The sequence below is a fragment of the Protopterus annectens genome, chromosome 15.part0 (assembly GCF_019279795.1).
Source record: "Protopterus annectens isolate FY-2018-M chromosome 15.part0, PAN1.0, whole genome shotgun sequence".
NCBI lineage: Eukaryota > Metazoa > Chordata > Ceratodontiformes > Protopteridae > Protopterus > Protopterus annectens.
This window is the reverse complement of record NC_056749.1, coordinates 95,966,984-95,985,031: the sequence shown is the minus strand read 5'-3', so window position 1 is coordinate 95,985,031 and position 18,048 is coordinate 95,966,984.

Sequence of the window (18,048 nt, the reverse complement as noted above, 5' to 3'; positions counted from 1 at the left end):
TTCAAAAGGTAACTGCAAGAATTTATCCAAATTAGCTTTGTAATTACCAGTACTCGCTTCCCTGTTGCTAGGCACAGCCGGTTTTGCTGTAACATGCGTTGCTTCAATAGTTCCAAACTGCAGCCCATCCTTAACCGAGTATGTCCTTTTAGGTGGTGCACGCTTGGGTTTGGCACCCGAAATGAGAAACACATCTTCCAGATGGTTAGACAACCCACACGTGTTGTTGGAACAATCCCCATTACTGCCAAGACCAGCCGTACCAGAATTGGCGGTCGCCAAAACTCTTTGACCATTCGGAATCTCGTCAAAGCTCTCATGTTCAGAAAGTGGGTGAATAAAATCTGAGCGTGCAGAGGATAACACTTCCTGTTCGGCCCGATTGGCCGTTACAACTGTCAGTTGAGTAGGCGGAGACTTTAACGCAATCAACCTGGAAATCTCTCCCTTTAATATAGCCAATTCAGAATGAACCTTGTCCAGTTCATCTCTTCGCACTGGAGAAAAACTACCAAACCCTTCATTGATGGAATCCATGGTTAGCCACAACAATCACCGAAAAGTCAACTGAGGGTACAACACTTGAAAATAGCAACTCCAAAGACCCACAGTAAAAACCACGATCCACACTGTTAAGTAAAAACAAGAACCGATTGTTCTTTATTGCAAAACTCCTGTACAGACAATGGTTAAGCGCTTTCATGTAGTAGTACACTTCATCAGAACAAAGTACAGAACTAAGAAACCATTTTTAACATAAAAAAAACGCCAAAATTAATTGATAAATGCAACGCCCTTTCATTTTAAAAAGACAGTACACAAAATTAATAGTACAATTCACTAAAAATAAACGACCCTTATCTAAATCAACTATTCAGTAAATATAGTATAAACTTGATAAAAACAACAATTTTAAACTTAATAAGTGCAATATAAAAAAATATATACCTTGTCAGAATAATTCTAAACAGTTAGACAGTAATACAAAGTGCCTGTGCAAAAGAAACACAAGCCAAAACTACTGTAGGAATCAGTAATGGTGGAATAGATTCAAATGAAAAATAAGAATGAAAATGAAAATAACAAACCTATTTATCATACAATAATTACTGTTACCAAAATGTTAAGTACAAAAATTAAAACATACTTTTTCCTAAGGAACTATGAATCAGTAAACATCAAGCTTTCCTAATTAATGGCTTGGTAGGAATCATCTCATTTAAACCAGGAAAACTGGCTGCATTCAACTTAAGTGGCCATTTGATTTCCTTCTCTCCCACCACACTCTTGATATCACCACCCCTAGGGTTAGCCCTTACAATTTCCAAAATTGAAAATTTGAATCTCGTACAAGTATTACTGTTGTTAATATGCCGAAATAAAGCATTGTTGGCATCTTTTTTTCTCATACAGTATATGTGGTCATATATCCTGTTTTTTAGTTGCCTGTCGGTTTTACCGACATAAAACAAGGACATGTGCAACACATTGCTAAATAAACCAGATGACTGGACTGGCAATTCCCACTGATAAACCAAATTTTATTCCTATTGATATTCTTAAGGGTACAACAATCATCCTCACATATAAATGCACATTGGGAACAACGACCACATTTCCTAGTACCTCCACTCTTGATATTGTTGTGCGGAGCTAACTTGTTGGCCTTCAGTTCAATGAGATTTTTAATATTTGGCCCTGTTTTATACACAAACGATGGCCTGTCACAAACAAATTCTTTAATTGTCTCATCACTGGTAATGATGTTCCAATTAGCTGTAACAATATTTTTGACATTGCCAACTTGTTTGCCATATTTAAGAATAAACGCTTTGGAATACTGACCATCGCTTCTGTTATTGTTTGTTGAAACTTGACCCAAAGAATCAGAACCCTTTCCTAGTAGTGGGGTATACTTCTTACCCCACTCTTGTACCACATAATGTGTCACATCCTTAATCAACTCAGTTGGATACCCTTTCTCCTTGAACATACCCCCAATAAAGTCAATCTCAGACTCCATATTTTTTCGGTCAGAGGTCATCCTAGCAGCACGAATACACTGCCCCTTGATTATACTGCGTTTCTGGGAGTAGGGGTGATTACTAGTAAAATCAAGATAACCATTACTGAAAGTATCTTTCCTGAATATTTTGGATTGGAAAGATTCACCATCACTATATAAAAAAACATCCAAGTAACTAATACCAACGCTGTTGTGTTGGTATGTGAACTCTAAATAACTAGTTGACTGATTGATGTAGTCCATGAAATTGGATAAATGAGTGAAATCCCCCTTCCAAAAAATAAACAAGTCGTCCAAATAACGGACATAACAAGCAATGTATTCCATCCATTCACTGTGTAAAACAACCTCTTCCTCCCAATCCAAGAGCACAAGGTTGGCATAAATGGGGGCACAAGCTGCCCCCATAGCCACACCCGAGATTTGACGATAGTACTCGCCTTCAAAAAAGATGTAATTGTTGTCAATGACAATCTCTGTGAATTCAGCGGTGAGCTGTACCTTCTCCCAGCTGAATCCACTGTGCTTCCTCAAGCAAGATGTAAATCTGCGTAAGCCTTCATCCTTGGGGATACAAGAAAAAAGGTCTTTGATATCAACCGTGACAAAGGTCATATCAGAAGACCACAGGTCATTTGAAAAAATACCTAGGAATTCCCAAGAGTCTCTGATTATATGCTGTGTCCTGTCAATAATATGCTTCAACCAGCAATCAACAACTCTGCCAAACTGAAAGGTTTTACTGTAGCTACCTGCAATAATAGGTCTAAAAGGTGGATTTGCCACATCTTTGTGCACCTTAGGGATTCCAAAGATAGTAGCTAGCTGAGGAAAATCCACCTTCAAGAATTTATATAAATCCTCATCAATTCTGCCATCCAACAGAAATTCTTCCAAAAATAAATCAATCCTGTGGTGGGCTATATTGACCTGATTAAGGCTGGAAACCTCGTACTGGGTGGTATTGTTTAAAATTTCAAATATTTTCGCTGTATAAGCATTTTGGTCATACAGCACAATGCCACCCCCCTTATCAGCTGACATAATCCTAATGTTGTTTGCACTTAGGGTATCCAAAATATCTCTCACTAGTCTTTCATCCTTACCATGAAAAGAGTAATTCCTCATCTGATTGAACAAAGCATAAAGTTGCTGGGTAACTACATTCTCAAAGGACAATAGAGTTTTGTGGATAGGAGGTGTAAAGGTGCTTCTTTTTTTGAGACTGTTCCTAAATGTAATGTTGCCTGACTGATCGCGAAAAAACAACCCCAGGTTCAACTTCCTGAGGAAGAGTTTAAATTCAACTAAGGTGTCAACCAGATCAAAAGTTTGACCGGGATGTTTCTCATTTCGGGTGCCAAACCCAAGCGTTCACCACCTAAAAGGACATACTCGGTTAAGGATGGGCTGCAGTTTGGAACTATTGAAGCAACGCATGTTACAGCAAAACCGGCTGTGCCTAGCAACAGGGAAGCGAGTACTGGTAATTACAAAGCTAATTTGGATAAATTCTTGCAGTTACCTTTTGAATTTAACTGTGGAGCCAAAGTTGACACTCATTATGAGAACATTAAGAAAGCTGACAGTACTAATTTGAACTTGAAAAGCAAAATATTTGCATTTGGCAACAAACTCAATAAAATTAAAAATTTACAGGTTGACAACCAGTACCTCCGCAAATGTTTAGATTGTAACATCATTCCTATGGGTCTTCGTTTTTTCAAACAACCCATAGGGATTGACTTGACTGTTGACAATGTTAACAAATGTGAAGAAATGTTCAATAATTTTGGGAAGCAATTTATTGAATTTATTTTAAATTGCAATGATGAGAAATTAAGTTATTTATTGGTAGAGGCTGATCAGGACAGTCAGTCCATTACACAGGATCTAATTTTTCCTCAGTGGGAGAAATTATATGAAAAACAGTTTACATATGCTGAGAGTAACAGTAGGAAAAGTTTCGATAGGAAATGTAAGAAATTTACTAGGGATTTAAAACAATATGAAAATGGGACTATGTATAAATGGTATAGGAACTATGTTGGAAAAAATGTAGATTTTCTTAAAGGTGTTAACAAAGGAACTAATGAAGTTGACAATGTTGGTACTATGGGTGAGGCTGATTTTTTATATCAAGTGGACGGGAGGGGATACGGAAGGTCGGAGTTTGCAACCCAACCGGGTTTAAACAAATGATGGTACCGTCACAGGGACTAACTGGTGGAGAATCCGGTTGTGATAGTAACAATTTATCCCTTTCTGCTAATACCAACAATATTGTCAACACACAAGGGGATATTAAAGTGTATAATTACACTACGTACCAAGTTACTAAAGAACTTTTTTTGGTATTTTCAAAAGGGATGAAATTTATTCCCGGTCAAACTTTTGATCTGGTTGACACCTTAGTTGAATTTAAACTCTTCCTCAGGAAGTTGAACCTGGGGGTGTTTTTTCACGATCAGTCAGGCAACATTACATTTAGGAACAGTCTCAAAAAAAGAAGCACTTTTACACCTCCTATCCACAAAACTCTATTGTCCTTTGAGAATGTAGTTACCCAGCAACTTTATGCTTTGTTCAATCAGATGAGGAATTACTCTTTTCATGGTAAGGATGAAAGACTAGTGAGAGATATTTTGGATACCCTAAGTGCAAACAACATTAGGATTATGTCAGCTGATAAGGGGGGTGGCATTGTGCTGTATGACCAAAATGCTTATACAGCGAAAATATTTGAAATTTTAAACAATACCACCCAGTACGAGGTTTCCAGCCTTAATCAGGTCAATATAGCCCACCACAGGATTGATTTATTTTTGGAAGAATTTCTGTTGGATGGCAGAATTAATGAGGATTTATATAAATTCTTGAAGGTGGATTTTCCTCAGCTAGCTACTATCTTTGGAATCCCTAAGGTGCACAAAGATGTGGCAAATCCACCTTTTAGACCTATTATTGCAGGTAGCTACAGTAAAACCTTTCAGTTTGGCAGAGTTGTTGATTGCTGGCTGAAGCATATTATTGACAGGACACAGCATATAATCAGAGACTCTTGGGAATTCCTAGGTATTTTTTCAAATGACTTGTGGTCTTCTGATATGACCTTTGTCACGGTCGACATCAAAGACCTTTTTTCTTGTATCCCCAAGGACGAAGGCTTACGCAGATTTACATCTTGCTTGAGGAAGCACAGTGGATTCAGCTGGGAGAAGGTACAGCTCACCGCTGAATTCACAGAGATTGTCATTGACAACAATTACATCTTTTTTGAAGGCGAGTACTATCGTCAAATCTCGGGTGTGGCTATGGGGCAGCTTGTGCCCCCATTTATGCCAACCTTGTGCTCTTGGATTGGGAGGAAGAGGTTGTTTTACACAGTGAATGGATGGAATACATTGCTTGTTATGTCCGTTATTTGGACGACTTGTTTATTTTGTGGAAGGGGGATTTCACTCATTTATCCAATTTCATGGACTACATCAATCAGTCAACTAGTTATTTAGAGTTCACATACCAACACAACAGCGTTGGTATTAGTTACTTGGATGTTTTTTTATATAGTGATGGTGAATCTTTCCAATCCAAAATATTCAGGAAAGATACTTTCAGTAATGGTTATCTTGATTTTACTAGTAATCACCCCTACTCCCAGAAACGCAGTATAATCATGGGGCAGTGTATTCGTGCTGCTAGGATGACCTCTGACCGAAAAAATATGGAGTCTGAGATTGACTTTATTGGGGGTATGTTCAAGGAGAAAGGGTATCCAACTGAGTTGATTAAGGATGTGACACATTATGTGGTACAAGAGTGGGGTAAGAAGTATACCCCACTACTAGGAAAGGGTTCTGATTCTTTGGGTCAAGTTTCAACAAACAATAACAGAAGCGATGGTCAGTATTCCAAAGCGTTTATTCTCAAATATGGCAAACATGTTGGCCATGTCAAAAATATTGTCACAGCTAATTGGAACATCATTACCAGTGATGAGACAATTAAAGAATTTGTTTGTGACAGGCCATCGTTTGTGTATAAAACAGGGCTAAATATTAAAAATCTCATTGAACTGAAGGCCAACAAGTTAGCTCCGCACAACAATATCAAGAGTGGAGGTACTAGGAAATGTGGTCGTTGTTCCCAATGTGCATTTATATGTGAGGATGATTGTTGTACCCTTAAGAATATCAATAGGAATAAAATTTGGTTTATCAGTGGGAATTGCCAGTCCAGTCATCTGGTTTATTTAGCAATGTGTTGCACATGTCCTTGTTTTTATGTCGGTAAAACCGACAGGCAACTAAAAAACAGGATATATGACCACATATACTGTATGAGAAAAAAAGATGCCAACAATGCTTTATTTTGGCATATTAACAACAGTAATACTTGTACGAGATTCAAATTTTCAATTTTGGAAATTGTAAGGGCTAACCCTAGGGGTGGTGATATCAAGAGTGTGGTGGGAGAGAAGGAAATCAAATGGCAACTTAAGTTGAATGCAGCCAGTTTTCCTGGTTTAAATGAGATGATTCCTACCAAGCCATTAATTAGGAAAGCTTGATGTTTACTGATTCATAGTTCCATAGGAAAAAGTATGTTTTAATTTTTGTACTTAACATTTTGGTAACAGTAATTATTGTATGATAAATAGGTTTGTTATTTTCATTTTCATTCTTATTTTTCATTTGAATCTATTCCACCATTACTGATTCCTACAGTAGTTTTGGCTTGTGTTTCTTTTGCACAGGCACTTTGTATTACTGTCTAACTGTTTAGAATTATTCTGACAAGGTATATATTTTTTTATATTGCACTTATTAAGTTTAAAATTGTTGTTTTTATCAAGTTTATTCTATATTTACTGAATAGTTGATTTAGATAAGGGTAGTTTATTTTTAGTGAATTGTACTATTAATTTTGTGTACTGTCTTTTTAAAATGAAAGGGCGTTGCATTTATCAATTAATTTTGGCGTTTTTTTTTATGTTAAAAATGGTTTCTTAGTTCTGTACTTTGTTCTGATGAAGTGTACTACTACATGAAAGTGCTTAACCATTGTCTGTACAGGAGTTTTTGCAATAAAGAACAATCGGTTCTTGTTTTTACTTAACAGTGTGGATCGTGGTTTTTACTGTGGGTCTTTGGAGTTACCCATCCACAGCTGTCAGCACCCTGTCCCCAGAATGGGTAACAGTAGCCCTCGTACTGTGTGACTAATGTGCAGATGGCGGAACACCTACTACTGGCTGGCTAACAGTGTTATCTAGGAAGGCTATATGATGGCTGGAATACGCTGCTCTAATGTATAATTATGGTATCCCAATGAATTACATTGATTCACATATAGTAAGCCATGGCTGGCATGTAAACCATGTACAACAATGACTGTGTGACAGACCCAACCAATGTGGAGCCGTGATGAACATGCACCCGTTAGAACACCAAATGAGGTACGTTGCATGTAATGATGTACAACTGACAGCTATGGGCACAGCGTGGATGCAGACGCACATCCCCCACAGGCAGTACCGCTCCATGTTGGTAGGGGGGCATTGCACGAGTACATGTGATAGTTGCTGTATTGCCACATGTACGGCATATCCGTCATATAGGGGTAACACTGGTATGTGACTGTCGGACATGCCTGTACATACGACCATGTCCCACAGGATATGTGTTACGTGTGTACAACATCTGTCGTACCTTCATCAAGCTATGAAGTGTATGACTGCCAGTGTACTTGTGTGACATGTTGTGCAATGGGCGCAAAGGTACGCAGTAGCGCATTACATGCCCACATGTCCTGCACAGGTGCATAGCCTGAACATACAATACAAATAGGGTGTTGGATAATAGCAACCCACAAGAGGTGATGGGTACGGGTGGCAATCCACTATCACCTTTCCGGGTAAGGTGTGCATGTCCATGCAACATTAGCACCTGAGATGTTAACAGTACAGCTGTACAGGGCGGCATGCATATTTGATTACAAATACCCTTGCATGTTCCACCACTGGCCTGTTGACAGACAGACACCAACACAATGTGCAGCATTGACATGTGCACAGCACATCACCGCTGGCTACAGTAGAACAGGGTTACTGTGTTGACATGTGCACAGAACATCAGCGCCAGCCACAGTTGAACACGGTATGTGTTGAACCCCACTGTCATTGTAGCCCATGCCACAGACAGATGTGTTATGCATCTGTGTATGTATGGCTGGGAATGGCCCTGGCCTAGCAGTATAGCTGTGTCAGTGTTGCAAACAACATACTGAATGGGCTGTGTGTGTGAGGTGTGCGTCATATGTGTATGGTCTGATGGATGATACCAGCAGTGCCCCCACTATGTGAACATCCCCGTCCCCATAAATGAATACCTAGGCTGTGCTCAACACCATGGTCCCTGTGGGAGGGATGGTGCTGTGCGGTGCACCCACTGACATGGTGGTGGCAGCAGGCACTGGATGTAGACATATGTGGTACCCATGTCAGGCCGGGGTACCATCCATGTTCAAGGGATATCACCGTGCGGGCACATACAGCACTGTGTTGAACAATATCACAGTACATAGCACCTGTCAGGGGTAATATGTATGCATGGATGTGCGATACCAGCATGCACCATTCACATCCCCACCAAGCAGCATGCTGCCTATATTGCAGAAGGCCATTGTCCACACCATGATGATAGACATGCGACATGTCCATATACCCATAGAAATGACATATGGAATGGACAGCCACCCTCCCAATACTGGTATCCCACAGGCGGGACACATCCCTGTGCCATGTATGTGATATACCCTGCCATACCATGCAGCCCTGTCCAGCAAGGCTGCACGTGCCATCACAGTCATACATGGTGCGATGGCCACATGGCACTTGCACTATCACCTGACCAGATCAGTAATGTGGCACTGATGCACCTTGTGGTGTCACAAGTGCTGTGTGTCAGCGTGTACAACATGCGTGCGCACATGCTATGTATGACCATCCCTGCTAATGTCATATGATTAGACATTGTCCCATGTGTATCACATGTGCAATACAGGCTAGCCGTGGCAGGTTGTCCAACACCCGTACAGTGCTGATTAGATGTATATGGCACAACACATGCATGTACAGGTGTCCATGTGTATGTGTGCAGTGCCACCTCTGACATCCATAATGGCTGTGTCTGTGATGCCTAGTGACATATACACAGCATCCAGGTGAACAGTAGAACTGTGCACACATCGGGCCACGTGCTGATTGGTATGAACACAGGTGCAGGCAGGTACACATGTTCACAGCAGGTTACCATCTACATGGGGTATGTACAGTGTGATGAGTTGACACAGAGATATGATATGATACCCACTGCATAACGGTGTGACAGGTGTGACAGCAACACGTCAGCTGTGTGAGTGTCATGATGCGTCTCAGAGATTACTGTGCAGATGTCGTACATGTCATAGCAATGTATGTTCAGTGGTATGCCAGTACATCAGTGTGAATGTGACCTGTCACCATCATTATGTCTTACAGATAATGCCTCGTTCACGACTGCCAGCCTTCAGCCGCCAGGAGGATGAAGTAATCATACCGTTGCTCCATGACAAATATGACCTGCTATTCAGCCATGTTCCACAGCAAGCGTAGCAGCAGGATGACCTGTGGCAGGATAGGCGCAGGAGGGTGAATGATGTGGGTGGCAACAACCGCACCTACCAGCAGATACGCCGACACTGCACGGACCTCATACGGCACGCGAAACAGTGTGCCGCCGCAATCGCCAGAGAACAAGGTGGAACAGGTGGTGGGCCACCAACCCAGCCCCCACTCACACACACGGAGGAGCTCCTGGCCAGCCTGGGGACACCCAGGGAATAGCATGCAGAAACACTAGCCGCCATCGTGGAGGTGGGTGTCTCCCAACCAATGACCCTGGAGCTGCCTGGTAAGTCAGTGTTGCATATGAGTATGATATCCAGTGTAGGTGTAGGTGTCACTGTACATCATGTAAAGTAACAACACATCCCAGGTATATGGGCACACAAGCCGCATACTACAGTATGCTACGTTGTGTTTGCAGACATGTGCATACCACATGCTATCACACAGGTACATGATGTGACATGCACAGTGTGAACTGTGGCTGTCATACAGTCATGGATAATGTTTATACTGTTGTGTCGCCCCTATACAGGTACCTCTGGCGTGTCGCACAGACATGGGTCTGTCGCAGGTGAGACTGTTGTTAGTAACAGGCATGTTACAGTGTAGAGTTATTCGCCATGTGGCCAGGTATAACATGCACACCTGGGTTTTGTTCCAGTCATGGTATACAGGTTGCACCACCAGACACACACATGCCACCCGTGCAGTAGATACAACCGTTATTATACACCGGCATGAAACCACAGTACCTGTCAGTGTGATATGTGCGGTCAGCTATGCATACAACGGTGGAGGTGTTCTACAATGGATGCATATGTAGTATGCATTGGAACACCATTCGTGGTATGCACACAGTACCACACAGTGAGCAGTGATCTGGGCAGCACACAGGTGTCACCAATGTGACATATGCCCCTGCATTGTGTGCACACATTGTGACACGCCACCGACATGTCCCACGCCCGTGGTGTTCTGTCTGCAATATTGTCACACCATCACATGACCTACACCCGACATAGCAAACATCCACACTGTTGTCTGAATAGCCCTCTGGATTGTGACACCTCCGACATGTATGGGTGTATGTCACATGGGACACCACAGGAATGGGTACACGATGCTAATCACACACAATTGTCCAAGACCCAGTCACACATGGCCATGGGTGATAGCCACAGGCATGTTGCCACACAGTACGTCTGATGTGGATAGACACCGTTGCACATTGTTCACACATAGTGCGATCATAGCCGTAGTGGACCACCTGTACATTTGATGTGGTACACCAGACAACCGGAATGCCTGTCTGCAGCCACAGGAGGTGCCACCGATGTCTACCATATATGAGCTGTGGAACAGCATGACTGTGTTGCAGTCATGGCAATGCAATGCGTCCATGTTATGCATCGCACAGCAACATACATGTGTCCTGTTGCCATGCAGTGGCACAGTGCCTGTACTCCCCACTGTATAGCTATGTACACGGCTCACACTAACCACACCTGCACATACATATTTGCTAAACATGCATTCTATCTGTAGGCTGTACACACAACACTGCACTGTGAAGCCCATTATGATGCGGTGCATGTGGCGGGACACCATTGTCACACATGTCCACATGTTACCGCACATGTCGGTGGATTACATGTCAAGGTAACGTCAGCCATGTGTACTGTTAACCTGTCTGTGGCCACATGGTGTATCACGGTGATGCATGCAAACTACCATGATTGTGTGTACTGCATGCCTACTGATATGACACCTGCTTGATGTAGTGTGCACCCCAGGGCAGTATGCATGCTAACACTATTAATGTCTGGGCTGCATTCCCTGTGCTGTAGTGTGGGAATGCTGCATGCCATCTGCAATATCACATGCATGGTGTGTCTGCATGTGTGTGTGTGTCTGCGTGTGTGTGTCTGCGTGTGTGTGTGTGTCTGTGTGTGTGTGTCTGTGCATGTGTTTGGGTCTGCATGTGTGTCTGCGTGTGTGTCTGCATGTGTGTAATGTACCTTACAGTATGTCTTTGTATTCACAGGTGGTGTAGGTGCGTTCCCCTCCTGTGGTCCATCTGATGTTAGTGTCCCCACAGATATTAGCAGTGATGACCACATGCATGAGGTACAGGCAGGGTTGTCAGGGGCAGAAGCTGTGCCATTGGTTACCATCCCACCTATGTCCCCCTCATCCCCACACACGGTTCTGATGCCGACACATACCACATCACCGTTGCCCATAGAGGAAGGACAGTCAGCGTCTGTTGGCATTGAGCAGGAATGTGTGGTGGCTACAGAAGGTGCGCCTACACACCATGTTGCCAGTGTAATGACTGGTGATGTGCCACACAGGCATGTGGCTGGTGCTGCTCGTAGGAGGACCTCTGGCAGACATGCACCTGCTGTACAGGGCGCAGTAGCTGGTATCACCAGACGCATGTTCCAGACTGTAATGGCGGCACAGGCATGTGCAGAATGGCAGAACCAAGAAGGGCAGAGGCTGCAGAGGGCTGCAATCCGTTCCCTAAATGACAACATCCAGTCATTGGCGAATGCTCAACAGCAGATTGCTAATGTACTGGATAGGCGATTAGGTGAGATGGTTGGAATCCTCGACCAAGGCATAGCAATCTGCGAGCGTGAGCTGTCTGTGCTGGAACACCTGGTAGGGATGAGGCATAGGACACATGGGCGTAGGCCAGCAACACCACCTAGTGTAGGTCGACGTGTGCGTGCCACCTCTCATGCCCACTCACACAGTGCCGGTAGCAGCAGCAGTGCAGCTGGTGCTACACCGTCCGCACCAGGACACAGCAGGCCACGTGGACGTGGCCCTGGCCGGTCCCAGCGTGGACACGATTCCAGCGGACATGTGTCATCGGAGAGTAGCCACTCTATACCTCCACCCGGTAGTGCCCGTGTGACCCCAGGCAGGCACGGGTCACATGGCCGCAGACGGACACAGTGAGCCATACAACCTGCACTGTACAGTCTGGGGCTGCCAATTATACCCTGTGTAGGCATCACATATGGCTGAACTGTGTACACACATACCCACACACGGCAGACACAACTGTAGGGCTCCACCACATCCACATGCATTCTGCACAGTCATGCCCAGTAAACTCACCGGCCCTTACACACACACATGATGTCATCCATTGGTGCAGCCTATGTGCCTGGCAGACATATCACCCTGTGCATATGATGAAGCCTCTGCCACATCCCTGTCATCCACACCATCGGTGCAGGGTTATGCAAATATATTCTGATGCACAGGGTGGACAAGATAGTGAGAGGTGTATGTGATACCTGTGTATGCATAGCGTGTGATGTGTATGTTGCAGTGGTTGTGTATGAAAACTGACTGGTACGTATGTGACGTGGGTTGTGTACTGTCAACACGCAGCAGACATACCATGTAGTGCAGGTGCAGCATGCATTGAGCTGTGTTCACGGTATGTGTGACGGTTACATGTGTAGCACCATGTTGGTTCTGATAACCTGAATCCCTCCTATGGTGTACTCGCATGTGCCTACAGGAATCACTGTTATCGGTCCCCCACGTGTAGCTGTGGATTACCCACAGGCACATCTGGCAATATCAGCATACCACATGTACCCGCAACCTGCCTGGACACCTACATAGGTTCATAGGTGCATAGGTACATACTAGGCTATCTGCCCTACGGCATTTATAAGCCTAGCCAGAGTGTGTGTGGCTTTCACCACCCCTTAGGATGAGGATACTATACCCATTAGTTTGCTGTGCCTCTGTCCAGCAGTGACACAGAGATGATTCCCGGGGTATACCTGTGATCTCCCATCCACTCGTCAAGCTTTCTCTTGAACAGAGTCAGTGAGGGGCTCTGCCTCACAAGGACTGGGATTCTGTTCCATAGTGTAGGGAGTCTCTGGGTGATGAACCTGTCCCTCCAGCATGTCCTATTTATATCCGTGTTGAGGTTTGTGTCTCTTGCTCTCATGGCTCTGGTTGATTTGGATCTTATGAGGTGGAACATGTCCATTAATTCCAGGTTGGACATGGCCTTGTATGTCAGGCACAGATCACCTCGGAGCAGACGGTATGTGACTGTATAGAGCCTGAGTTTCTTCAGTCAGGCAGCGTGTGACATATGTTTGAGCCCCTTTATCCTTTTGGTGGGGAACGTTTGGGGTCCTTCCAACTGCTGCAGGTGTCGGGTTAGGTACATTTCGAATGGGGCGTTGTACTCAATCATTGGTCTGATAAGTGAAGAGTACAGGGGTACAATGACCTCCCCTGATCTGGATGTGAATCCCTTCATGATCAGGTGGGCAATGTAGAAAGTCTTCCTAACCACATTGGCAATGTGAGTGTCAAAAGAGAGGTTACTGACAAGTTGGGTCCCCAGGTCCCTGATAACGTCTTCCGTGTTTAATGGATTACCACCTATGTGGTAATTAGGGGTTACCTTGTTTTTCCCAAAGGGTATGACTACACCTTTCTAGGCATGTAGCTTAAGGCCATGGCTCTGGCACCAGTTATCCATTTCTATGAGACCTCTGGTGGATGTCTGTGTCTGATGGGGTGTCGATTATGGTGCCCAGTTTGCAGTCATCTGCATACCTTGTCAGCCACAACCCCCCATGTTTGTCTGCACGTCAGAACAATAAATGCCGAACAAGAGGGGGCCCAGGACTGAGCCCTGTGGGACACCGCTCGTGACCAGCTTAGAGTCTGACATGGCACCAGGAACTCTAACCCTGTGGGTTCTGTCCTTGATCCAGTTTGCAACCCATCTTGTGACATATGGGTCTACATCTACGCTGGTGAGCTTTTCTTTGATGCCCGCATGGGGTATTGTGTCGAACACTTTTGCTAGGTCAAGGTATTCTGTGTGAACTGCCTTACCCTCATCAATGGCCTTAGTGACTCTTCCGAAAAGGTCGACCAGGTTCAAGAGGCAGGATCTGCCCTTGACAAAGCCGACTTGGGTATGATCCAGTGTATGTAGGTCCCCAATGTCTTCATTTATGAGCTCCATTATGATCCCCTCCATAGCTTTGCAGACAAGGCTCATCAAGCTTATAGGGCGGTAATGTCCAGGGTCCGTAGAAGCACCGCCTTTGTGGAGTGGGACCACAGTTGCCGTACGCCATTCTTTGGGTACATATCCTGTAGTAAGGCTAAGATTAAACAGCAGCCTTATGTGCGGGTTTAGGTCCTCATTGAGGTCGTGTAGCACACAGCCGGGGACACCGTCCGGTCCCATTGATGCTGTGTTTTCCGCTTTAGAGAGAGCAGCTCTCACCTGGGCATCTGAGATGTTTGGGAGGCTAGACTCTGGTGGGATAGATATCTCTCCTCTTGGGGGGGAGGGAGGGGAGAAATATGCACGGAACCTGTCTGCCAGTATGTTGGCAAAGTCTGTGGGTTCAGTGAGCATTGTACCATTCTGGACTAATTCTGAGCATAACTGTGAGCTTCCACCCATGTTTCTACCATAGCTAAAGAAGGCCTTATGGTTGTCTTTTGTGTCTTTCACGAGTCCTCTCCCACAGGTGGCCTTGGATGATTGTATGAGTGATCGTATTTTACTGCTAGTATTGATCAGAGATGCCTTCCCTGTTAGAGATTTTGCTCTGTCATGTAGTAGCTTTCGCCTCTTGTTGTAGAGTTTGTTTATGGCTGGGGTCCACCAGACCATGCACCTGCCTTTGGTAGAAAGGGTCCTGATGTTATTAGGGATTGCTTGATCCATACATTCCTGGAGGTGCTCGTAGAAGGCATATGTAAGGGTTTCAGCAGCGTGGGTTGTGTTTTCCACTGGCTCGGAGGCCTTGAAGGGTACCACTCCAGTCTTAAGAAGTGTGAGGTTTGCTTTTGAGAAGTTCTTCACCGTGGTCTCCTTTGCTGGGGTTGGGGGCAGGATGTGGATCTCCAGTGATATTAATTTATGGTCTGATCTCACCGATGAGGGATATACATCCTGTGTGGAGCATGTCGTCCCCATGTGCGATGATCAGGTCTAGTATAGTTCCTCCTCTTGTGGGTATGGTGACTAGTTGTTCCATAGCATTTGGGTGTATGAACTCCAAGAACCTTTGACCTAGGGTGTTGGGTCTTGGGTAATGTTCCCGGTCTATGTATGGGTAGTTGATGTCACCCAATATAATGGTGTTTGGAGAGACATTCATACTCTCCGGTGTATTCAGGAAGGCTGTGTGGGTATCCTGAGTTTGAGAGGGTGGTCTGTAGCATGCTACAAACTCTAGGGCAGTTCTACCTATGGTTAATTGCACCTGGATGGTCTCCGCTGCTACGTGCATTGCCACTAACCTGGAGGTGTGGGTATCCTTTATGCATATGGAGACTCCCCCTCCTTTTGTGGTTCGGTCCGGATTTGGGGCTGGAACGCGTGATATGAGGTATAACCTGATAGTGCTGGGGTGCTCTCAGGAGCCTTGAACCAGGTTTCAGTCACAGCACAGACATTGATGTTCTCCATACTGAGGAGGGCTTTGAGGGCGTGCAACTTGGGGTTTAAACTACTGGCATTGAGCAGTATTACCCTTAGTTCTTTCCAGGTTTGTTTTCTAGGGCGGTAGGTTTATCATTTGAGCCTTGCCTGAAAAAGGCACTATGGGGGTGGCAGGAGCCTTTGCCAATATCTGGAAGCCCAGGGGTGACAGGTGCAAGCCGTCCCTTGTGAAGGAGCGTGGCCTGTCAAGCATGTCATCCCAGGCAAACAGACATTGGACCCCCAAGACTGACACCGGTAATTAAGCCAATTATTAAAGCTGATCATTTTGACTCTGTATTGTGGCATCATTCTTGGTGAGGGTAGGATACTGCTCAGGGTCAGGGTCATACCAGCCTGGGCTACATAATCTGAGAGCCCCTCTATCTCTCTTTTCATGTAGTCCAGGGAGGTATGTCTCAGGTCGTTCACACCGGCATGGACAATGACTGCGTCATACTTGTACATGATGCAGAGTGACCTGAGTGCTTGTGTTATGTGGCGGATTCTCGCGCCCGACAGCCAGCCTACTGTGATCATTTCCTTGTTCAGTCTGGTGGGTGGGACGTCAGTGTGTCTGACTATGGCGTCACCTATAACAAGTGTGTCTGGCATTGTGTGTGGCCTTAAGGGCTGTGACTGTTTAGCACACTGACTTTGAGAACTATGTGTTGCATGTCCTATGTCTTGAGGAGGCAGTTGCTTGGGTGTCTGCTTTGGAGGCCTCTGTAGTTTTGGTATATTTTTGAACAGTGCCTCCGAGTATGTCTTTGTGTGTTTATGTGTTTGTTTTGCAGTTGTGATAGTTCTATGTGAAACTGGGTTTGTGGTGTGTGTGGTGTCCTTCTCCTCCTGTCTGGTCTTGCCGGTCCTGAGTTGAGAGAGCTCAGCCTCCAGTTTGGCTATATAGTTGCATCTTTCACATGTATTTGTGTTTTGTGGGGGAAGGTGTGGGTTGTCTGTGTACATGAGGCAATTGTAACATTGCCTCAGGATGCCCAGATTCACCAGCTGAACAGGAGAGGATGCTAGCAATTGACCCTTCGACATGCTAGAAAACGTGAATGCATTTGCTGTGTAACTGAGTCAGAAGGGACCTATAGGGAAATGGGTACTCAAGGGGATTCTAGGCTAATGTAGTACTTTGTTTAGTATATATGTACTTTACCTATATAAGAATGCTTTAGGAGCAAGTGCTGAGCTTTTGTCATAGAGAACAGACAGTTTAGATTGCAAGTAGAGAAGTTCTAAGGGAAAACTTGAAGAGCAGAATGTACGGAGCCAGACATAGTTTAACATTGTTTACACAGTACATAACACACATGTCCACACATATACTGCACCTGACACCTGTGGTCGGTGCCACAGGCTACAGTGGACAGAGACATCACATACATGGCAGGACACAGTACAGGTATGGTGACATTGTGCAGGTGTCGTACACACCGTGCTGGCCGCTGACCTCAGGTGTCACCTGTCAGCTGTGGTGCACGCTGTGCAGCAGTAGGACGCTGTACCAGTACAGGAATACGGCCGCAATCGCAGGGTGTACACCACTATGGCGCACACCCCATAGTGTGCAGATGGGGACACCTGCCTGTGTGGTCAGCACCCTCACAATACAATGCACCCACATGCCATGTCACAGGGGGTGGACTTGCACAGGTGGCCAGTATGGCTCACACCTATGGCATCAACAGTGTTGTGCAATGCAGCAGCAGTACGGGATGGTCACCCTGTGTGGTTAGTGTCCGTTCACAACAGTATATCTGCATACACCCTCACACCAGGCAGCAGACATACAAACATGTTGACACACACACATGGTGGTGACCACACATGTATACA